The following is a 25,180-nucleotide window of genomic DNA, read 5'->3' on the forward strand; positions in this document are numbered from 1 at the left end:
GAATGAGGCGAGCTGGCTGACATGCAGCGCAGTCTGAGGTTCAGGGAGGAAGTTCAGGTCACGCCACGTCATGTAAAAAAAAAAGGACAAGTGCGCCTGACAGAGAATTATTGGTGGCATAAAAAATAAAACAGATATTTTGTTGTTGCTTTAAACCTGTCTAATTATTCAGATGACTTATGCTATATGATCATTTATTTCTTGCCTTCCGGGAATAGACAGTGAAAGGGAAAAGTTTTCCTTATGGTGCATTTGCAGACACTTTGATGTGTGAAATAAATGTGTTTATGTTGTTTAACAATTTTAATAAAAGAAACAAGTAAATATATATCACGTTTATCTTCCCATAACATCCATGTGCATAACAAGCCTTCTGGATTAGATTTATGATTATGTTCCTATGCAATGCTGACGGATTTTTAAACGCACCTACAAGAAGGCTTTAAAATTGCCTCTGCTCTCGTCTACTATAACATACTGTATCTTTAATAGAAAATAACAGCCACAAATTGATCTTTATGATGGATTACCTGTACCAAACAATTTCAAAAGTACCGGCAGGCGATGTATCTTAATTGTATTTAATTGTGTGCATAGTGGAGGAGGAAAGTCAATCTAGAAACTTATAGTGTGCTTTGGAATATGGCTATAAAGATCCTGGGATTTATAGCAGCAGGGCCAAACCATTATACACCATGAGCATGATTATAGCAAAATTCTTCTGCAGAAGGGATGTAAAAGCAACAGTATAAGAAGCTGAGTGTTGTGTTACAGTAAAAAATAATGAATAAGGTGCAGTCAATGCAGCATAGATACATGACAAATGACTGACATCATCTTCGACAATCACGGTTTATGTGAGCAAGTGGCAATCATCTATCTGTCTCGTGTGTGTGTGTGTGTGTGTGTGTGTGTGTGTGTGTGTGTGTGTGTGTGTGTGTGTGTGTGTGTGTGTGTGTGTGTGTGTGTGTGCGTGTTGGAGGGTTTAAAGGTGTGGTGGGAGTTGTGCACTGAGGTCAGTTAGTTCCAACCTCGAGGAGAGCTCTGCCATGGCCTTGGAACAGTGTGGGGGTGGTTCACTTCCCCTTTCCCTGCCTCACAGCTTCCTGTGAGCACTGTAACCGTTAACCACACCCTCCTCCTCTGGCCCAGCTCCCCCCCCCCCTCACACCACCACACCAAGCCCTAGAAAACCCTCCGCCCGTGCACCAACTCTCCCCTCTTTCTCCTTCGTTCCGCGGCCAATGAACACACGTACAGTCTCCAACAATAGCCCTCTTCCCTCATACCTCATACCTCTCCCTGCTCTGATTCTCTCCCCACCCTGGCAACCACCTCTCTGTTTCTCTGGCCTTCTCCATCCCTGACCCCACGTCAGCTAATTATAAAGATAAGTTTACACGACTGCATGTAGGCACGCTAGAGCTTGAGTCATTGTGACTATACACAGGTAGGCTGGTGGTTGGGCATCTCATTGAAAGACATTGTAAAGATCCTGTCTGTGCTTAGCAACAGCTGAGTCACTGGTGAAAGATGTCATTGAGCTGATTCTCCAACACTCCCTGATATCAAAAGATATGAAATGAGTTTTCTTTCATGTAATTTAATGAAAAGATTAAAACAATTGAACAACCAAAACAAAGCACAGCCATCTGATCAGCCGGCACGTCTCTCAGTGCCATGTATCACACCTACAGTACCAGCATTCCTACGATACTCCCATCAGTCATTGTGCTGCAGAAGAGGAGAACTCTGAACGAGATCTTCTGTGTCAGTGTGCATGTGAGTGGGCGTATATAAGCCTGTGGTCTGTGGAGGGACAGTGGAGATGTGTTGGAGAGTGTGTGTGTGTGGGGGGGGGGGGGGAAGGTGTGTGTATACATTGTGAACGTGAGTACAATGGCAGTGGTGTTTATTCTTTTTTTTTCTTTTTGGGGGGTGGGGGGTGTCGAGGCTACTTCTCAAAAGGGAGTGCTCATCCCATAGGGGAGAGGAGGAGTGGGGTGGAGCGCATGGAGTGAGAGTGTGTGGGGGAGTGAGTGTGGGGGCAGCTAGGCCATCTGGACTGTGAGGAGGCTGAAGAAAAGGAGAGAGTGTGTGTGTGTGTGTGTGTGTGTGTGTGTGTGTGTGTGAGAGAGAGAGAGAGAGAGAGAGAGAGAGAGCAAGGAAAGAGGGAGCAAGGATGAGAAGAGTGAAGGAGGGAGGGAGGAATTGTAGGAGAAAGGATGGAGGTACATGACGAGACACAGAAGGAGGAATGTTGCTCGTGGTCATTACGCAAAACATTTCCACAGTAATACTCAGCCTCTTGCAATATGTATTGATTTTACTTGCTAGAGACTCAATGAGTGTGTGAATGCGGATGTGAGCGGAGGCTAAGGAAAAGACATTTGTGTTTGAGAGCTTGCACATTCACTTAGTCAGTATTCTCTGTGTACAAAGCCATCCCTCAACATTTACCGGGCTCATTGGTGTTGCACTAAAAAAATACAATGAAATACATGTTGCAGCCTCAGACTCACAAGATCTGAGTTACATTTGAGAGTCACTGAAATTATCTTAATTTATTATTTATAAGCACAGACAGTAGTGTTGGTAATGTTGCATACTTGCCTGAAGGTGTTAACATGCTGTTTAGTCATTTTATCTAAGTGCTGACAGAATTCTACACGTAGTGTAGTTGACATAGTGTTTTCAAGTTATGATGAATTATCTTCACAGACTATTTAAAGAAATTTATGCGATCTGTACAATACATGATGACAGTTCTCTTTACTTTAACATCAAAAGGAATGATTTCCTACAGTAGATCTCGATTCAGCTGTAGATAGGGATCCACACCAACAGAGTTTCTGATCACTGAGGTATTGGTTGTGTTGTGAGTCCAGCAGGGGCAAAAGTGTGTGTTTTTTTCCCTCCCCTCCACTGTATCCTCCCCAGGTGTTAACAACATGATTGGTTTCCACCTGTGCAGTCCGGCCGTGCTTCTCATTGGTTCCCTTGGACTGCAAGCCGGCCTATCATCATTCGCGGTAAAAGGAGCACATCGAGAGTTTCAGTTTTGTTTTGTCTGTCTGAGCTGGTTGCATGGGATTAAGCAAAAACCTTTGTCATGGGAGATTGGGATACTCTTTACAATTTCATACATGTAGTTAACTTTTGTCCAAAAATGCTACTGGCTCGTGCCACCTCTGAATTTTTTTTTGTTGGAATATTTTTGCCAAGTTAAGTGACTTGGGACTTTTGTTTTTAAATGTAAGAATTAGCCATTTAGCTAGTTTTACTATTTTTTTTTTTTCTATTTTGTTCGGCACAACCACCTCAGCCCATCCTTCCCAAGTCGGTTGAGAATCTTTGTGAAGTTTGCACGAGTCGATAAAATAAATCACCTTCAATTTCACTTCTACTCGGACTCCTTCAATTATTGTTAGCCGTGTTACCTCAAGTTCCTCTAAATGTGGTAATCCTTTCTCAACCCATAGGTGTCAAATACTGCCATTTTGACACAGCCCGTGTGGAGTCTCAGAGATGTCCACAAGGTGTCTCAGGTTAGGCACGTGGTTAGGTTAAAGAAAAGATCATAGTTTGGTTAGGTTTAGGCACCGAAACCTCTTGGTTAGGGGTAAAATAAGTCATTTTATGTTAGTAATGTTACTTTCATCATGTAAGCTATGTGTTACAATGTGTGTTACATTACTTAAAAGAAATGTACATTGACTTTTGGTTTCTCAGACTCAAACACCGGTCTCCTGGGTCAAAGTCCTGCGTCCCTACTTTTGTCACTGAGTTTATTACTCTTCCTACTCTGTCACATGACCTCCTTCGACTCCAGTGGTCGCAGTGCCAACACCAAAAGGAACCTTGCGTGTATCTGATGACAACCGCTTTAACAAAACAGCAATATTTGACCCATGAGAACGGGCTGCATGTTCACCGAAGGGGAAATAAAAATGGGTAATTTGAAAACAATGTATTTCATTAATTGCCTGCAAATGTATGTATGTTGATTACATGACTAGTTTCTCTCAGCCATTGAGGAGGTTTACTTTCCTGCTGGTTTTTGCTTCTGTGTTTCGGAGCTAAAAAAAAAAATCACATGGTGTTGCGCAAACATTGTCTAATTTACCAACTATCTAACCTTTTTTTTTTTTCTTTCTAAATTTGATGCCATAGAGAATGCCTTATTTTATTTCATAAAGACAGCAGTATGAAGTGCAACAGCGTTCCCCAGCCAGAATCAAAACAGTTGAATGGGATCTTAGAGGGAACTATTCTAGTTACACATCTAGTTAGAGCAGTTAGCAATGCTAAATCTCAACTGGGTCAGCAGGATGAAATCATTTTAATGGATGTTGTCAAAGTTCAGAGAGTCATGTATCATCAGATAATGTACTGGTTGGGAATTTACAAATAACAATAATCTGGTTTTATTCTTATGTTACTGTTTCCAGAATTAAACCTCACTAGATGTTGTGGGGCAGTGTTGGATTATTACAGCGTCTTTTTGATAAATCACAAGAGCAATATCACACTGATTCGAAGTTGGTCTGAACCAATTATCTGCCCAAATGATCTTGTACCGGATCAGAGTATCCTTTGGACTTGTAATTTACGGGGAAGCATTACCAAGCCTGTTATCAATCCCAGGTCATCAAATAATGCTGTTTTGTTAAAGGTGTTGTAGTCAGATACACTATAATATAGAACAGCATCTCCATGGCAATGGAGAGTCAGAGAAATGATAAAAGTGACTACATTTTTAATGATCACATGCTTTACTCCACTCTTCCACCTGTGTACAAGTAACAACAATGTTAGCCTCTAGCATTAGCTTGCAGTAGCAGCAATTGAGACCAACAATAAAACATTATTTCAAACTCACCTTCAGCTTGTGCTGCAAAATGTCCCGTTGATTCAGTCTTCTTAGCAATTACTTTTTTTCAGTTCATTTTATATTACAAAATATAGCACACTTAAGATCAAACAGCTGACGATGATGGTACACCTCCATGTTTGTTTTAGTCTGAAGTCACAAAGTTCCCGTGACTTTCTGTGAGATCTCATGTCCGTGGAATTACCACTCTGAAATGGTTTTGAATAAACACTGAGTGTGTGGTCCTGCTATTTGTCTGAATGCTCTGATGCATGCGTTCTTATGATGAAAACATTAAAAATCTGGAAAATCTGTCGTTATGTCTGTGGCCTCCTATGTTATTAAAATCGGTGTAACAGAAATCAGCCATTTTTAACAAACTAAATGATTTGTGTTTTTTTTAATTTATTTTATTTTTATAAAGGAACCTGTCACAATATTTTCCATGAAAGAACCTATGGACATGGCCAGATCAACCTGCAAAGGCCCCCATAAACCATTCGCTCATCTCACTCTTTTTGTCGTATGTAAAATTGGGCTCAGATTTTCTGTGTGGTCCCTCCTCCAAAGGAAAAAACTAGATTTGGCGGGGGGAACCTTTTCAAGACAGTGCACCAGGATTAGATAATAATCCTGAAGATAATGATCCCACTCTATTGCATTCCCAAACAAATATTTATTTACCTGGCATAAACTAAGTGACACTGCAAATCAGGAGTTTTTAGGATCCCAAGGCAGTCGTCTGCTTTACCGAGATGGTAATCCATCCTGAAGAGTGACATTCAATGAATAATAATCTTCTAATTACTTATGCTGCATTGTGGGATTACCTGAGTTTCTCTAGAGAATCAGACAAGACCATAAAATGGCAAAGACTCTAAATAGTGTTCTTTACAGTTTACAGTAAATGATTTCTCCTCTAATGGTGTAAAGAAGGGTTTGCTTTAAGAAACAGGTGCACTCGACAGATGAGAGATGATTGAAATGCGAGTTTACAGTGATAGACCATCCAGTATGTGTGCTTGATTATGAGAACAAAAAAAAGACCTCCCTACTGTCCTTGGTTGGCGAGCTGACCCCCATCCCCTCTGACCCTCACCCCTCACCCTCACTCCTCCTCCTCCTCACCTTCCTCTACACATCAGCTCCCTTCCCCCATCTTTTGGCCACATCAATATCACCTCCTCCCTTTCCAAACCTTCCCAAAAGACCTCACCCCTCCTCTACTATCCCCTGCCCTGCCCTGAGCTCTTCAGGCCCTCCGGGCTGAGGGGTCAGCGAGGGTCGGGAGCTCGTGACTCCCTCATTCACGCTCTTTACCTCTTTCCTCTCTCCACTGACCCCACTCTTGTTCTATCAGAGCTCCGTCTATCTTTCTCTTCTTCCCTCTGTCCTCTGTGCAAACACTCACTCTTTCGTCTCGTAATTTGACCCACTTTTTCTCCCCTTCATTTCTCCTTCTTTCAGTTTGTGTGCTCCTTCGCTGGCTCAAGCTCTTCTTGGATGGCATATTGATTGGGGTTTCTATTCACCTTCACTCACATTCCTCTTTCTCTCTCTTACTCTCTCTCTCTCTATTCTTTTTGTTCCCCTGTGTACTGTAATGCTCAAACCTCTTTGATCAGTGTTTGTGTCTGTCTATCTACTACTTTCCTAAATGTCTCCATTTACTGTAAGCTCTACCACCATACTGCGCTCAATTTCTCTCTATCTGTGTCCACTACACACACACACACACACACACACACACACACACACACACACACACACACACACACACACACACACACACACACACACACACACACACACACACTGTGTCAAGTTGATGTTTGAAGAAAGCCTGATGTACCTCAGTGGTATAACAAAATAGGACTGTAGTCTGACTTGCGACTCACATTTGCTTTTACATTGGTCGGATCTGCTTGTCTTTTTTCATCACTCTGTGTTTGTGTGCTTGTGTTTTGCACTCATGACATAATTCCACATCTTTCTCCTAGCACGTTAATCATGAGTCTTATGTGAGGTTTGTTTTCCCAAAGGCCATCAGTGTTAAATCATCATTTTGAAGAAGGACTGCTAAAAACCTTCGGTACTTTAGGGGATTTACATACAAACGGATGTGCCCACCCATACACACACACTCAGAGCAAATACAAACACGGCCAATGGGGGGGAGGAGCTGTACTTTACCCCCACATAGCAGAAGGGAGCGGAGATGAGGTACAGAAAAAAAATTAGAAACCAAATTAGAGGAACTGGTCAGGCGAGGAGGAGAGGCAGAGAGGAGTTGAAGGAGAGGGAGGGGAGAGGGTTGAAGGAAAGGAGGGCTAGGACAAACAGAGCCAGTGACCTGAGGAGGGAGTGCCGAAGAACCTAACCAGCATGCATCAACAAGAAGGCTGCTGAGAGGGCAGAAATACAAGTTAAAACATTGAGAGCAGCTTGCAGAGAAAACGAACAAGAGCACAATGTCGAACATGTTTGTTAGCGTGAGTCGTCTTTGTCCAGCCGTCACCTTTTGACCCTTCTCGTGTCTGTGCATGAGTCTAATCTTACACACAAGGCTTATGATCCCAACAAAAGCCTTTCTTGTGCCCATCACTCCCTACCCCCCATTACTAAACCCCCCAACACATTTCATTATCCCCTTCTCACACCTCAGTGAGACAAGGTCTGAACACACGAACGTCAGACAGCAAAATAGAATTTTAGCACACTGCGACCCCTGTCTCCTGCTCCTGGTGAAACCATCTCCTGACTGGTGCATCCCACGCCTTCCCAGGCAGCCTCTCCTTATTGAAAAGTGTAAAGAAGAGTCAGCAGCGTGGCGCTAGAGAAAAACACTTATCATATTATCATCCTGATAACTTTGCCTCCTTCCGTTTGTGTTTGTCAGTGCGATATCTAATCATCACACTTAGATCCAAGCAAACTGCACCAGCATAATGCTTGATAAATATCCTCAATGTAAAATAAACCCTTCCTTGGTGTGAAGGCTGTCAAACTGGGATACTTACACATTACAACCTCCTACAACCGTGACCTCCGCCCCCATCCGCTTCTAACTCTTCCCCTTTCTCCCTCTCTCATCCTTTCTGCATCTTCCTCTCCCTTTCTGTCTCCCTGTCTTCTATTGCCTCATCTCTTTCTCTTGTTGGTGTAAGTAAGCAGCTTAAACACCTACAGGGTGTGACATTGGGGCCCCACGCGCCTCCGAATGCAGTCAGTGCGGGTGGGAGAAGGCAGCGTTGAAAAGGAGAGCGTTTCATCCGTCTATTCTCTCCTCCCCGCTCTGCCTGGCATCAACGGCGTGAGTGTGGTTAAGGCAAAGCCAAGGCTGTCCCCTCATATTAGCCGGGGCTGAGCCAGACAAGCCGTCATCCCCCCCGCAAGACTGTCCTCCACTGCTCATCTTAACACCGCCTCCCCCCTTTTTCACTCTCTCTCTCTCTCTCTCTCTCTCTTTCTCATCCTCTTTCCTCCTCTCCTCCGCTCAGCTCAGCTCTGCCATGGGCACCGGTCCCCAATCTCCAAGGTGATTATGACAAAAACGAACGACCCCCAAGAGACGGGGCCAGCAGAGATAAGACAGAGAGGAGGATGGCAGAGGGAGAGAACGAGGAGGAGGAAGGGATTGGAGATGGATGATGTAACAGAGAATTTTGGCTGTGCATTATGATTTGGGTTGAGAATTTCAGAACCACCAGTTCATATCAGTCTAGATCTATCTATAACTCTATCGTTTTCTTTTGCAGAAAGAAAGAAGCCGGTGATGGTAGGTCGATAGCAGTGATGGAAAGTAAAAAAGTATATTTACTCATGTACTTTGAATAAAATACAATTTGTATGTACCTTGGCTTTATGTGAGTACTGAGAACTTACTACTTTATACTTTACTTTTTATACATCAGAGAGTAATGTGGCTATTTTTATTGCCCAATGTAGTCATTTTTCAGCTTAATATTTTGAACAATTAATGTTGCCTTGGTATAAATTAAACTAACAAACAGAACATAAGTGTAAGTCTCTATATAATGAGCATTTTTTACTTTTAATACTTAAAAGATAGATAGATAGACAGACAGACAGGGACAGATAGATAGATAGATAGATAGATAGATAGATAGATAGATAGATAGATAGATAGATAGATAGATAGATAGATAGATAGATAGATAGATAGATAGACAGATAGATAGATAGATAGATAGATAGATAGATAGATAGATAGATAGATAGATAGATAGATAGATAGATAGATAGATAGATAGATAGATAGATAGATAGATAGATAGATAGATAGATAGATAGATAGATAATTAGTTTATACTGTACATTATTACATAGATAGATGGCACAAATAAGATCCTAGCTCTTCTTTAAGGGTCAAAGGTAATTTGTTGTGGTGTAGAATGGGGTCGTGACCCTATGTAGTCAGCAGGGTCAAATCAAACAGCAGCACTGAGCTCAAGGAGGTCATTAAAAAGACAGAGTGTCCTGATGGGGAGAAACTGAATGGGGGATGCTGTTAACCCCTTCCCCTGCCTCCATGCTGCAACGAGAGGAAGCAATGAGAAAGGAAATGTAGTGGAGGAGAAGAGATGAGAGGTCATATTATTGTAGCATAGCAACCCAGGTTTCAGTGTGGGTTGAAGCAAGCAATAATATATAATATTGCTGAGAGGTTAGACAGCTTAGAAGAACCTTTCAAGATGGATGTGGAAAGAGAGGTGCACTTTCTGCGCAGAAGAGGGGGAGGGAAGGTAAGAGAGGGGGTGGGGGTGAGCGGAGTCGCTAGAAAAAAAATAGCCCAATCCTCCCATCTCCATCTCCTCCCCCCTTCTCCTCTCTCTCTCTCTCTCTCTCGCTCCCTCTCTGATATTATGTTAGTTTCCCTCTCTCTGTCTTTCTTTCCCTCCCTCTCCCTCCGCTCTGTGCATCATTAAAACAAGCAGAGTAGTGTTCAGAGCGTGGGGCTGAACTGAGACGGTGACCTCCACAATAAGAAGATGTTCTTGCTTCGGGGAAGAGAAGGTCGTTTTGTACTCCTCTCTCTCTCTCTCTCTCTCTCTTTCTCCTACTACTTCCAATGGAGTAAATGAGATTTGGAGGGGGTAGGATAGTGGAGGAAGGGATCAAGAGGGTAGACATGCAGACGGGGGAAGACGAAGATAGCAAGATGCAGAGGGAGAGAGGGCAGTTTAATGTAGGATTCATAACACAGAGAACTGGAACATGATAAACAGGAAAGATCTGAGTTCCCCTAAAGTAAAGTGCCTCGAAGGGTTAGAGAGAGGCACGCAGGGAGATCATTCCTGGCCTGAACTGGGGAAACTACATGTGCTTTGCCCACACATTCTGATGGATACAGTGGGGTCAGCCAGCAGTAATCCTTATCAAAGAACACCACGACTCGAAGGGTGATGAGGACACTATCTGCAACCTCTTCCGGAGGCATCTTTTTATCATATACATACAATAGACACAAAGGCCTACGGCTGTGGGGAGGACAGGAAGTCCTATGGGTGACATGAGGACAGACAGTGGTGTGAACAGCTCCAGTTCCCCCCGACACCTCCCCGCACGTCGCCTTCCCACAGCAACAAAATGTGTGGGCAGCGAGCACAAACACATTCTCTGTATCCTCCAGATGATTATACATCCTTTAAATCCAATAACCTCGATTCATTCTGCTTTTCCTCGTGTCATTCTTCATTGTAATTCATTCATTTACACTTTCTTTGAGAAATCTGCTCATTCTTCGGATGCTTTTCCTCCATTATTAGTGCCATCCTTCCCTCCTTCCCTATAGCTCCTTCAGTCCTTTCCTTCCTCTCGTCTCTCCCACCATCAGGTTCGCATACTCTTAATTTGCTTTTTCTCTCCGAGGGAGGACTCTTTATAAAAGCCTTGTCGTTTCCCAATACTGATTTGAGTATCACTAAGCTGCACCTTCACACATATTGTTGTCTCACACCTTGTGCCAAATATTCCTTTGTAAAGCCTTCCCCCATCCCCTGCCTGCACCTGGTAGAGATAGTGTTCTTTCAGCCGCAGGCTCTGCCTTCTATACAAGCAGGGCTAGGATGGCACAAGCAGCACACAGCTGTTCCCCTTGGTAAATTGATAGTGAAGGGTAGTGGATGGGGCTTTGAAAGCGCCTTGTGCTATTTTTATGACAGTTGTAGATTTTTTTGCTGTTTAATTCAATGTGACCAATTACGCTACTGCGTTCCTCAGCAGGGGGGCTGGGGCAGCAAATTAAGGCTCGGCTTCAAAAAGTTTTCCAAAAGTGCATTTACGTTCTTCATCGTTTTTTGTCGTGGTTCAAATCCAAATCGTCATAAAGGGACCTACTCTCTCTTCCTGCACTGACAGAAGAAGGGTGTGTTTCTCTTCCCTAGGTCCCTCTTTTTTTTTAAAAAAAAACAATTTCTTCCTGGCATTAGTGAAAAACTTTTAAAATGAAAACAACATACTGACTTCCATCACTTCAAAGTCAAACGTAGGTGGAAAAAGGAGAATAAAGCAGAAGAGAGGGTAAGCAGCAATTCAGCCTGATACACTGACCTCCCTCCTCAAAGCAAACACACACACACAAAGTCCACAACACACCCATCACCTTGTGTTTCAAGGACTCTTTGTGAACACAAGTACCACACGCACGCGCACACACACACGCACAGGCCAAAACCACTGTAATACAAAAATCCTGCTTTTCCCTCACACCACTACTCTCTCGTGAGTGGATTGCCAGGATAAGTGTTCCTCGGAGTGAATACATGTGTAAGTGGCCTAATGACGCCTAAACCTATCCATGAGCAGACGTGGGTGGGTGGGAGGCCTGAGGGAGCGGGGAGGAGTGGGGTTGAGGAGGGGAAGCCGGGGGTCATGCTTGTCGTGTCAGGCGGATTGGAAGGCCGCGTTGGCATGAGGGAGCACAGCTTTGAGTAAAGCAGCTTGTTTCAGGCAGGGATTGTGTTTGCAGACCCTACTTGTGGAGAGGCAGTGTGTGTGTGTGTGTGTGTGTGTGTGTGTGTGTGTGTGTGTGTGTGTGTGTGTGTGTGTGTGTGTGTGTGTGTGTGAGAGCGAGAGATCTGTGCCTGGGCATTACAGTTAGTTCTACAGCCTTAATCCACATGGCCTGACATTCTCTGTTATCCGGCCCTCGGCAGCCAACTACCCAGACTGATGGAGGCACAGCTCTACCCCCCGCTCTGTCATGCCACGCATCATACTATCCACACGCACACACAACAAACACATACTACATGTTCTGTGGTGGCACCCCGCTCTCTTCCCCATAAAATGTTCCCACTTCCTCAAAACTACAACGATTCCTGGTCACAGCTCGTATACTCTTATTTCCTAAGAAACACGCTTGTCCACAGTTCCTCATTACAGCAGACATTCACACACAGAGTTCACTTTATGACACACACATGCACCCAAACTCCCTTTCACTCACATCACTTAACACTGTACAAGTGTCAAGAACAGACAGGTTCTGTATTGCAAATGAAATTTAATTTAGGACCTTGGGGAGTTCCTTTTGTGACTGGTCTCACTTCCAATAGAAAATAACTGAATATTTTTAATTAAGTATTCCACTGTACTTTTGGTGCAATTTTGAAATATTGTACATGACCTTCTTAACTCAAGTACTTTTTTTTGGTATATGTATTTAATACTACTCTGATGTCTACTTAATTTCTGAAACCAATATTGTATCCCCCACACTACGATTAAACAAATGGCTCTCAACCTTTTTGTCTTGTGATCCCTTACAAAAAAATGATTGTCCACCAATAATCCTGTTCAAGACACCTACATAAAGACTTGTCTAATTATAGTTAATACATATACATACATTTTATGTGGAAAAGGCTCTTCTGCAACACAAAATACCACATAAAGAGGAGGTTGTGGCAGCAAACAGTGCCGGCATGAATCACAAGAGTAACAGTGGTAAGTGTCAGGTTATAATGTCTGTGCTGTGCACCTGAGAGACTGGATGTTACTAGCGACACACCTGTAAGTGAGCTAATAGCATATTGCAAAAAGCTGGTGCCAATAAGCCGATATAAGTGGGACTTCTGTGGCCTGCCTGGATTCACGCTGAGCTTCAATAATGATCTCATGGCCCTCGGCTTTATCTTGAGAAGGATTGGAGGCACCTGACCCCTACGATGGGAAACTGGACTAAATAGCTGTTATACATATATCATTCTGTGAGTACAGTCCTGTGCTTTATACGATATACAAATAACAGGAAGTGTTATATATTGCAATACATATATGTTCTATCTGTTTTCAGATCACAATGATCTTCCCCACTTTTTCCCTCTTTGTTGTCTTGCACAAATGTTAAACCATTAGCTCATAATTTCCCCCATAACTTGAAAAACAAGCAATATCAAAAAAGGAACATGTGAAAAGGAGATTTCAGGCTGGAGTGGAATTACCCCAGACTTTTTGTCAAAAAAATACTGGCTTGCCATGCTGCACATCACATGGCTGTCACATAGGTGTTTTCCAGCAAAACAGTGTCAAGCTGCAAAAGTTCTTTATTTATTTATTTATTTTTTTTAAATGTGACTGACTGGTGTTTTCTTGTTATTGCCACAAGAGGGGGTAAGTTAAAGTAATCCCCTGGTCATTACTGAGCCCTATGGCAACAGACGCACAAGACAAAAGCCCCACAAGCTCATGACAACCCCACTGCTTACATCATAACACAAAATATTCCTACTATCGTTATTATTATTATTCTAATTATTATTATTACCATCATCATAAAAAAAATGACAGACTTTGCTTGTTTCTGATAAGAGGGGGACTTATATTAAATGGACATACGCACGGTGTGTGCGTTCACGTTGTCTCATTTCCTGACTCTGCCCAGAGAAAGAGAGAGAGAGAGAGAGAGAGAGAGAGAGAGAGAGAGGAGATACGGGGACACGGAGAGAGAGAGTGTGTAGGGGGAGAATGAGATAGAGAGAGACCGAGAGAGAGAGAGAGAGAGAGAGCGAGAGAGAGAGCGATAGACATGTTCGGAGGAGGAGGAGGAGGGGGAGGCTCCTGATACCAAGACACGGAAAAGCAGGGGAGGGAAAGAGAAAGAAAAAGGGGCTGGTGGAGGAAGAAGAGCGGGGAGTTGGAGAAAACGGGGAATAACACTTCCAGAAAGCACACAGAGGAGAGGAAGGACAGTACCTGGAGCTTTGGACATCCCCTCCTTTCTTCTCTTAGGCTGTCACACCAGATTGGACTCCGAAGCACCGACACCGCTTCCACCCCAGACCCCATGGGGTAACAGGTATGTCTGACTTCCTTATATTATTAGTAGCCCTTCTGCCAGCCTTCAGCTCCGCTCCCCTGCTAACAGGTTAGAGATTCCATTCAGACGCAGGCTATCGCAAGATTTCCACGGCTTTCATGTCATGTCAACAATTAGTTTTCTGCCTCACGGAGCCATCGGCGACTACAGCTGATAGTTGGTGGGCGCACAGGTTGGAGGCATGACACAATGCAACTCTTCGCGATCGCGGCACTATTTTCTTTTCTTTTCTTTTTTTTTTTTTTTCTTTTTTTTTTAGTTGGCCATCAGAAAAGCAATGAAGGCCCGTCTGTTTATTTTCTCTATTTTATTATTCCAGTCCATTGGCAGCATGTTAGCCGCGGCATGAGTGTATTTTGACAGCAACGTACCCAACCGAGTGAGCAGGCGACAGTCTGAAAGTACGCCTACCTGTTCCATACGTGACAGCCAGCTGTCTATTGCGCTTGTTGATATTTGTAGAAGCTGTCATTCTTTTGATACGCACATTTTACATTTCACACATGATGGAGAGGATTATTGAACACAGACAGAGAAAAAAAAATATCTATTCATATCTACTTTATATTGTGTCTGGACTGCTTTCAAATTGGGATGAAATGTTAGTGGATTAAATGGATCTTTGGAAATTCTTTAGCAAGAAAACACATATCCAGTTTTCGTAATATTATCGTGAATGAATGACAGCCACAAACGTATCTGCTGTTGGCTTTACTTTTACAAATATCTCTCTGTTTTCAAGAATGTGTGACACTTGCAGACACATGGAGTTTGATGAAACCAGCGGAATCTGGTTAAATTTGTAAAGTTTTGCACAGCATGACAGCCTACTGGTTGGGGAGGGGAGGGGTGGAGGGGGGGGGGAGGAGGTTGTCATGCTCTCATATCGTGCCACAGTAAAAAAAAATAAAAATAATCATAAAAAAAATAAATAAATAAAATTACTGGTGATGCTCCGTGCAGCCGTCTGGAGGGGATTCAAAATGAAAGCGCTCCGAGCGTGGAAGACAAGGGCTTAAACCCTCCTCCTTCTCCCCTCGATTAACCTCCAAAAGGGGGATTTCTCCAGCTGGAAATTTTTGCTGCGTCAACACCCAGCCCTAGAGTACCAGACAAGACGGTTGGGGGGGGGAGGGAGGGTTGGGGGGTGTTTGCAGATGGTGATCTCGGGTAATTTTTTTTTTTTTTTTGAGGTACAGCTGATCATCATTTGATCAGTGTTGAGATGTGAAAAAAGAGTGGCGTCAAGTGTTTTCTGTTTGCTGGCGACTGAAGCTGAAAGCGTACTCTCCCCTCGCTACCCCTCAGTCTGTCTCCTGTGCTGTGCTGAGTGTGTGTGAGTGTGTGTGTGTGTGTGTGTGTATATATATATATATGTCTGCTGTCTGTGTCTGCCCTCTCAAACCGGTCAGTTCCGTATTCCTCCATTTTCTACCACGCTTGCCATGTGAGTGGGGAACAAGCCCACTTCGTTCACGCTCTGTATGAAGACGGCATTGTGCGCCTGGCTGTCGTGCACCCCCAGTGACGACAGCCAGGTGAGTAATGGTCTGTAAAAGTAACAAACATCTTTACCTGTGGCATTCCTCATTCAATCATTACCTGTTATTTTGCTGGGATTTATAAACTTTCATATAATTTAAGATTCATTCTTAAGTGATTCTTTGAATTGTTATTGTAATGTTATGCAAAACCTACTGTAGGTAGAGCCTGTTATTGCTGATCAGACCATAGCAAAGGGGACGAGTCATTAGCAGAGAACATAAACACTTAAGACATGTGTGTACTGACTTAAAGCAAATGAAACCACATGCTTATTTAGCAGGAGAGCCTCTGACTCCCTCAGTTTGAAAGATGCTAAATATCAGATTATTTGTGTAGTTTGAAGAACTTTACAGTTCCTGCAAGCTTTTCTTACTTTGGTTTTAAAGTGCACCCTCTTGGCTTACAGCTGTAACTAGCCTACATGTACAGCCAGTTAGATCTAGGCCTTTTCCTCTGTTTGACATCAGATAACTGGATCTCTGGGATTAGGAGACCATCAAGCCATTTTTCCAAATTGTCTTAGGCCTCACTGGATTTGTCTAGTTGTTTTGTCCTTCCTACTGACTAAAGGGTTGGCGCTTGATAAGATAAAGCCTCTAAAGTCTTTTATTCAGTAATTCTATTACCATAGGCTTGTTTGTGAGTGTGTCGGTGTGTATGTGTGTGTGTGTGTGTGTGTGTGCGTGCGTGCGTGCGTGTGTTTGCATGCACAATTGTCCGTTCGTGCACATTTTTGTTTTACCCCTGTTGAGGAGGAGAATGCTCAATCATCTGCTTTTAATGCTTAAAATACTTAACTGTTACATCATTAAAACAAATTTGGTATCCACACTGCCGCGTTAGCATGGACTACCTCCCAGAATGCTTTGTGTCTGTGGGTTTGGCCCCTACTGTTCCACTGAGGTTGCTTCCCTAAGGTGGGGCTGAGTAGTACTATCATTACAACCTCCAAAAGGGGGGATTTAGTCAGTGTGTTAATGTGTGTGTGTGTGTGTGTGTGTGTGTGTGTGTGTGTGTGTGTGTGTGTGTGTGTGTGTGTGTGTGCGCGCGCACCTCTATCTGCGTGTTCCTCGGGGAAAATATAATACAGACCAAGACAACAGCTACAAAGATGAGTGGAGGAGGAGTGTAGGTGAGATCGGCCGAAAGATGGAAAAAATATTAGCTGCGTGTGGGATTGCGAAGGAGGTTTCGAAGCACTTTCCACTTGCGCTATCTCTCATGAATGGACCTTTTTGAAGTTGATTAAACAAGATAAGTGAGTTAAATGTGCTCTCCTGTCATTTTCTTGGTCGGAGCCAAAGTTGCACGCTGTGTTTGTTGAAGGTGGTGGAGGTTGCTGCTCTGAATATTATCCACACACGCGGTCGCTGAGTTTTGGAGGACAGTGGTAAACAGTGAAGGTGTAGCAGGGTGTGAAAAGAGGGTGAGAAAATTAGACGGAGGGGTTTGGTTTGAGTCGGGCTTGAAGCTCTACACTTGCCTTTTCACTGTGTGTTTGTGTGTAAGCCTGCAGTTGTGTAGGTGGTGCTCAGTGTTCCCATGCAGGTTGTGGGCTGAACTGTGTGGTAGCAGGTTAGTCGGCGTCAGCTACGCAAACCTTGGGGATGTAGTGTACACCCTCACAACAGTATGTGTTAGTGTTTACGTAGAAAACATGACAACACTCTGTACAGTGAGTTTATCTCATTTATAGAAATAGAGAAAGAGGGTAAATGCTCCATAAAGACACACTTGTTCGCTGTTAGCCACCTTGTACTCCATTCATCTCCCTCTCTGTCTCTCGCTGCCAGTTTTCTCATCCCGATTGGCCCTCGGAGCTCACTTGTTAATGGGAACACCTGTTTGGCTAACACGATGCAAAATGAACCATTTACACTTGCATGTATATCTTACATGACACGCCACATCTCTCAGGAGTTTCCTGACAAGTCTGTCTTCTATTTGTCAAATCGTGAATATCATCATTCTCACAGCAATTTCGTTTGGCACACATTAACCCCCCCCCCCCTCCCCCCCCCCCACGATCTAAACCAGTTTCCATCCCCCAACCACTAATAACTCCCAAGGCCCTTTAGCTTCTATAGCTCATTGTGCAGTGCTGAATACAGGTGTTCCTAATCCCCGTGGGGTTACATGGATGCTGTGGGGGATGTTTGTGTAACAGCTGGCTTCCCTATCTACCTATCTGACATGCTCACCCCCCCCAGCAGAGAGAACAGGTGAGTTTAAGCCATCCCCACCACAGACCACACACAAATACAGAAATACTCACCAACACCCAACTTGTCTTTTCACATAGGAGTTAATATTTCATAGTTGTGTGCGTGTGGGCAAGCGTTCACCTGCGCGTGTGGTGTCAATGAAAACCAAATTCTCACTTTTGAAGTTAATTTGCAGCGTTTGCGCGACTTTTTTTTTTGTATTTACAAGTCAAAAGTCCTGAAGGAAAATTATAATTTGACTGTTTGTAAATAAAATATAAGGGAAATTTGGAAAAAATAAGCATTTTCTCAGGAGTTGTTGATATTGCAAAACACCTTAACACCTTTTGGGTCACACTTTCCTGAGGAAACCGATGAGGGATTTCACCAGGGTGTGTTTTTCTTTTATTTGGGAATTTGGAGCAGAACGGTTCTTTCCAACCAGTACTTCATCATCACACAATGCTTATCAACATCATGAGTAATTTTCTGGAACTTACAACATTTTTCTAACATCAGTTATCAATTGAATCAATGACCACAGACGGCCCAGTCTTGAAATCGAATCACTCACGCTACGTTTTTTTTTTTTGTGTTCCTGCTTAATGCACCCCTAATTGTTGGTTCAATATTCTGTATGTTTTTACTTGTTCAAATGCTGTCAAAACAAAATTGCAACAAGTGAAGTGATGATGGCTGTTGGCTTTCTGTCTGTTGTTGATGAAAAAAAACTAAAGCAGAAATCGAAATTAAATTCTTATTCCTTTAGCTTCCTTATTTGTGATATGTGTTTCCTCTTTGAAGACCAGTTAGCAATGATGTGTTTTATATTTTCAAAGCTTTAAGTTTTCAATTAACTCCTTTTATTTTTAAGCTACAAATGACCTTAGATTTTAGAATATTCTGACTGAAACCTTAACATGTCTGCAGGAGTTCTGAAGAAATCTTGATATTCTTGAAAGTAAAAATCTTTTTTTCCAGCCTGTTAAAAAAAAAAATCACAATGAATTTCAAGGCAGTGATGCACACGGGCACCTTCTGAAGGAGCCACTGATATCACAACTCTCTAGTAATGAGCTGACATGGGACTGATTATTATTGTTCACATGATTTTTTTTACCAAAAATATGTTATCTTCCCGAACAGACTTTCCTACTTATTCACAATTTATTCAGTTATTTCTAAGTCTTTTGCACATTGTTTTGTTTCCCCTTGAATGATTCCAGTTGTTGCTTTATTCGTGTTGTCGACTTGCTAGTTGGGAATCCTTAATGTAATATAATTACCTGGCACGGCAGGACTGGTAAACCAGTGGGATCTGACTATGAAAGCACAGACACTCACCTGAATTACTCTATCCACAAGATAGTTGGCATCCTCAGCTCTCCACTTTGCAGAAAGGTCACCATCTTTTTAGTCAAATTTATATAAGCTATTAAGAACTTGAAGGCTTGGGCTTGGAAACACCGCTTTGTTGAAGTCTGGGGTTTGCAGACTGCTGAAAGCCTCATATAAGTGCGCGGTTGTTAGTTGTTATTTTCCCAGTGAAAGAGTTTGTCTTTTATACACACAGTGTGAGCATTTGATGAGAAATTGAGCAGCTTTGAGCAAATACATCTTTAGAAACAGTCAACTAGCCTCGGGCTCTGGCTGGTGAGAGATTTCCATATCAAAGCTCAGGTGAGAGAACGAGACAGGGGAGGCAGAGAGAGGAAGGAAAAGAGGGAACGTGAAGGAGAGAGGGAGAGCGAGAGAGAGAGAGAGAGAGAGAGAGAGGGGAGGGGGGCGGGGTAGGAGGGGGGGTGATGAAACAGACATCCACTCCAAAAGAGCCCTAGCCCTTGTTATTCTGTCGCTTTTTTGTGCAGCACAGTTTAGTCTGTGTGTGTCAGTGCTGTCTGTCTTAATCTAAACTCCGTCATAAAACACACACACACACACACACACATACACACACACACACACACACACACACACACACACACACACACACACACACACACACACACAGACAGACAGAAGGACGGTTGGAACGACTCAAATGCCTTTCTGTACTCGCATACCACACAAACACTGTCTGCACGACCTTATGTTGACTGGTGCTGACCTCAAAAACCCTGTGTGGAACAGAGAATGGTTTTCTCCCACTAATACTGCATAACATATGACCTGCAAGCTTCTGCCAATATTTGGATCCCTGTTTAATATTATTACAGAGGCATAAAACCATCATTTTCCCTGGAACTATTTCTCTTCTTTAGCTATAAGTATTAGACCTGACCCCATGGAATTGATGCCGACACTCTAATTAATGGATAGAGTTTTCGTTTGACGCTTTCAAAGAACCCTGTGTGTGCCTCTGTATGAGTGTGTGTGTTTTTGATGAACATTATTCTGCTTTGTAGAGTTTTGTAATCCAGCCATGGACTCAGGCTAGAGTGCTAAAGTGCTGCTAACAAGGCCTGTTTAACATTCTCTCCCCTGCTCAACATACAATTATTCCACTTCGCTGCCATTAACATGTACAGTAGGACTGGGCTTTTAATTGGCCTGATATGACTAATGCCAGATCAACTTGGATTTGCTAATTAGTTTTTCCTTTAAAAGTGCCATCAGGACATGAAATATTCATTGATGTGAGGTGGAGCGAGGACTGTGGGTGGTATTAGTGGGATATTAGTGGTATAGGCAGGCTGCTCCAATGTGCCGGGAGAAGAGATTGAACCTACATTGCCCTGTTGTGGTCGGTTATTCATACTCTGGGTGAGGTGTTAGTTTTTCGTCATAATTTTAGACACCCACATACACAGAGACACACACACACACACACACACACACACACACACACACACACACACACACACACACACACACACACAATCACAATCATCCCGCTCACGCACAAACCACCTCCTTTCTCAGCATCACAAGGCCACCTCTTCGTCTCCAGCCCCCACCTCTTCTCTCTTTCTCTCCTGCTCTCACCCCCCCCCCCCCGTGCCCTTCTCCCCCTTCCCATTATTTCTTCTGTTATTTTTTTTCATGCCTTCTCATCTCACATCCTTTTCCCTCCTCACCTTTTTACTTACCTTCACTTCACCCTAGTCCTCCCATCCTCCCCCTGCCCTCTGCTCCGTCCCAGCTGCATCTCCCTTGCTTTTTTTTCTCCAGGCCTCCTCCTCCTCACCCTCTTCCTCCACCTTCTCCTTTTCTTTTTCCCTCCCACTCCTTAATCTTCCACCTCTCCTCCTCCTCCTCCTCCTCCACCACCACCCCCTCCTCTGCTGTAAGTGGGCCAGGTGCCTCCAGTGGCCTCCCCTACTCCATTTCTCATTTTTACCCTTCCTCTACTTCTTTTCACATTTTTACCCTCTCCCTGTTCCCTTTCTAATTTTTATCCTTCCCCCTGACCCAAGCTCATATTTATACATCTTGTTAATGCAACAGCTAACAACAGATGCGGGGTCCAGTTTTTTCTCCTAAAAATTATGCCTTCCAAGTTAGAATAAGTTTTCTATTCAGTTAAAAGACGTTATTTTTTTGTTAGAAAGGTTTTACAAAAGGTTTTTCAGTGCTAGAAACTGATCCTTTGTGTATTCTTATATGAAGTTTATAAATCGTGAGTAAAAGTGGAGCTCTGCCATTGTTGCTGGACATTTTATGACCTCCTCTGTGTCAGTGTAGTTCCCTTTATGAACAAGAGAGGTGAAGCTGATCCAAACGTCAACAGAAGTGAGTAGGTTCACATCCCTTTTTCGGTGGTGAGGGGCAAATTTCCCCAACAGTCTTCTCGCTGTTCTTTCACATAAACACACTCAGAAACATGCATATACATGGAAGTGTCATTGTTGCTGTCTTTTTGTTCTCTTCTTGCTCTATGAATGTGCAAACAGAGCTGGCGCTTTTCACCTCATCTCGTCCTCTCTTTTCTTTTTTTTTCTCCCCCCACTCTTCCTCTCTTTTCACTCATTGTCATTCTGCCTGCCTTTGTCTCTGGCTGGCTCATTCCCGTGCCCTCCTCTTTTTACTCTCTCTTTATCACCCCCGCACCTATCCCTCCCTCCCTCCCTCCGTCCTGTCTTCTGTCACCCCCTCCAACCCCCCTTCCATGTTGTTTTGGTGAGTGCGCTGGTGTGTCACAAAAGGGGGTGGCAGTTGATTGGTGGTTGGTGGTTTGGACAGACACCTGATACTGGCACTGCCTCACAATGTGGGAATGTGTGACTTCTTAAAAATTAGGTTTCCAAGGTGGGTGTTGTCCTTAGTGATGGTGAGCACCATCACAAGAGTTTTCACAGTGGTCCTTTTGTCTCTCCCTCTCACATTGTGTCTTCAATGTCGGGCAATGCCACTCCTGTACATGAATTTGCAATTCTTTCCATTGCTGTCGGGGGAAAAAAGTAGCAATAGTTCCAAAAGCCTGCGAGCCACGGCAGCCGTTCACGTTAGTCAACAGGTGACAGTCAAACGTCAAGGCACATTCAAGTAAACACACCCTGAGTGAAAAGACAGGCAGATAAGGAGGGGGGGGGTGAGAATCCAGGTGAGACGTTTGTCTGATCAAACCTCACTCTTCGTCAATCACAGCGGACATTATAGCCTCGAGCCACATTGCTGTCCATACAAATGTCCCTGGAAACGTCACTTGCTTTAAGTGAATTCCATTTCAGCAAAAAAAAAACTTTACCGGAAGCTTGACCTAAAATCTGCTTTAAATCTGTTTTTGTTGTCGGGAGCTTTGGAAGACACAGCAATAAACTGCAGCAATTCCCTCGTGCAGCCGATCAGAGCGCGGCACAGAAACAAAGAAGACAAAGAGCTTAAATGATTTTGCATCATCACTGATTGCTAGTAGAATTTAGTCAGCCGAAGGGCCACGGCCAGCTTGTTTAAAAGATCACTGAAGGGGTAGATCCTCTATATCGACATTACGAATTGACAAAGACATGAAGTGATACACTATGCACTATATTGAGCTCTCACGTCTCGTGGACAAAATTGAGTGCCCACCATGTTTAGTTCTCCAGAAGTCCACTGAGCGAGGCTACAGTAGATGAGAAACCCAGTGAGGCCATGCAACCATCGATCTCCGGCTACACCAACACTTCTTCTGTATTCTATTCTTCTCTTGCAGCTTCAACGCTACTTTTCTCCCATCGCTTTTACTTTCGCTCCCCATCTCTCTTCCTCTCCTCCTTTTCTTCTTGCATCTCCCGTCTCCCTCCCCCCTATCTTACCCTTCACTGTCTCTTTTCTGACTCCAAAATTCGAGTCTCTCTATATTTAGATGCTCTTCTCCTCTCCCCTTGATTTCTCTCCCTTTATCTCACCTCCTTTTTTTTTTTCCAACGCTGAAGGACAGATCCGCAAAAGCGCTCCAAGATTCATCAGTTGTATAGTAACTGCTTTTTGATCAGCTTGATGAGTGACAACACAGCCTCGGGCTGTTATATACAAATGTGTTTTTATAAACACTTTGCTATCTATATGTAAATCACAGTGCTGCTCAGTTGTTGTGGTACAGGAGGTTGTGGGAACATTAGTCAGTTATAAATGAATGTTGTATGTTGAGGGCTAAGTTAATATAGTAAAATCATGTTTGACTTGTTTTGTGTGTGCTCTTGAGTGTTTGTGAATTAGATTAGCTGGGAGTAAAGTCTCTTGTAATATTTGCTCGAGGGGGTTCAGGGTGGGACTGTTGAACTTGTGAGTACACACTTAAGCCGCGGCTTTTTTTTTTTTTTGCTCCCCTCTTTGCATGAGCTCATTGTAAGCTGCGGCCCAGTGTGGATTTGAGAAAGATGCCTCTGTTTGCTGTCTGACAGAGCGACAGTCACACCGAGTCACCCTTACACACACACACACACACATACATACACACACACACACACACACACACACACACACACACACACACATACACACACACACACACACACACACACACACACACACACTCACACTCACACTCACACTCTCTGGACACCCGCCTCGGCACCAGATAGCGACTGGCCACCAGCAGTGAGTCACCATCATTCAGTCATTCAAAAACCACACATTTTAACAAACAACTATTAGCTCTCAGTCGTCAGACATTTAGTCCTTAACGACAGGTACGATAATATATGATCACTTCTATACTATTTCTTCTCTCTCCAAACCCTTTGTTTCATTTCCTCCCTATTGTTCACTTGTTCTATATTTGTGTGTGTGTTTGTGTGTTCTTGTCTGAGACCTTTGGAGTTGGTGGCTGCAGTGACTGTTTTAACAGCTCGGGAACAGGCTGCTTATGTTCTTTGTGGTACAGTTATGTACAGTCTTGTCTAGCTGAGTCGTGACAGGTTGCTTTTTTGCTTTGACAGGTTTTCTGTTAAGACCTATGAGAGGGTCTGGACAACTGCACACACACACACACACACACACACACACACACACACACACACTGAGTGGCTCACTGGCAGAGAGGGAAAGAGAGAGATCAGGGTAGGTGTTAAATGTGAGTCCTGAGCCAGTCCATAGCTTTATATTGTCATCATCACTTTAGCCACAAAGCCATTCGGTGCTTTTAAAAACAGAACTGAGATTTGCCAAATAACAAAAAAATGAGAGAAACACGTGGAAAAGGCAAAGGGATGTAAAAGCAAGTTCGGGGGAGACAGACAATATAAGATAATGTTTTTTTTACAACCTAAATCTTATTTTTGTAGGTTTTTTAAATAGTTTTTGTTGTCACACTCATTACTGACCAGGAGTCAAATTGCTAAAACATGATGATTACACTGGTTATAAACAAAACGTTTTGAAGTAAGACCCTTTATTTTAAACTTAAGCACACAATGGTACTTTATTTATTTATTTATTTATTTTTTTCACGTTGGATGTGGAGTAACCTGACTTAACTGCACAGAGCTCTGAACACAATGTCATCAAAGGCCTTTGGGATGAACGTAAACGCTGCTTGTTCATCAGGCCATCATCCAACATCAGTGCCCGGCCTCACTAATGCTCTTGTGGCTAAATGGGAGCAAATCCCCACAGCCCGGTTACAAAATGATGTGGAAAGCCTTTTTCTGTTTTTTTTTTAAGAAAAGAAAAAACTGTTAGCAGCATATTAATGTACATGATTTAGGATACAGAGCTTCAATAAAAGGGGATTTTATTTAGCATCCACATATTTTTGAGGGTCATAGTTCAGCTGGAAAGTTTGTATGCAAA

At 43.2% G+C, this 25,180-nt stretch overlaps 1 protein-coding gene across 3 annotated transcripts in view; it reads left to right on the top strand.

The window, feature by feature from the left end:
* The first annotated feature begins 13,813 nt into the window (after positions 1-13,813).
* Positions 13,814-25,180, top strand: part of zbtb46 (zinc finger and BTB domain containing 46) — a 61,777-nt gene continuing 50,410 nt past the window's right edge. The window contains exon 1 of one of the 3 annotated variants that reach the window (XM_069140534.1): positions 13,814-14,195. The gene's annotated coding sequence lies outside the window, so the exon portion shown is untranslated. The remainder of the gene's footprint in view (positions 14,196-25,180) is intronic. The other 2 variants (XM_069140533.1, XM_069140535.1) reach the window with 2 other exon arrangements.

The sequence above is a fragment of the Embiotoca jacksoni genome, unplaced genomic scaffold (genome assembly GCF_022577435.1).
Source record: "Embiotoca jacksoni isolate LCO1_2020_lvr unplaced genomic scaffold, fEmbJac1.0.p SCAF_9, whole genome shotgun sequence".
In the NCBI taxonomy this organism is placed as follows: domain Eukaryota; kingdom Metazoa; phylum Chordata; class Actinopteri; family Embiotocidae; genus Embiotoca; species Embiotoca jacksoni.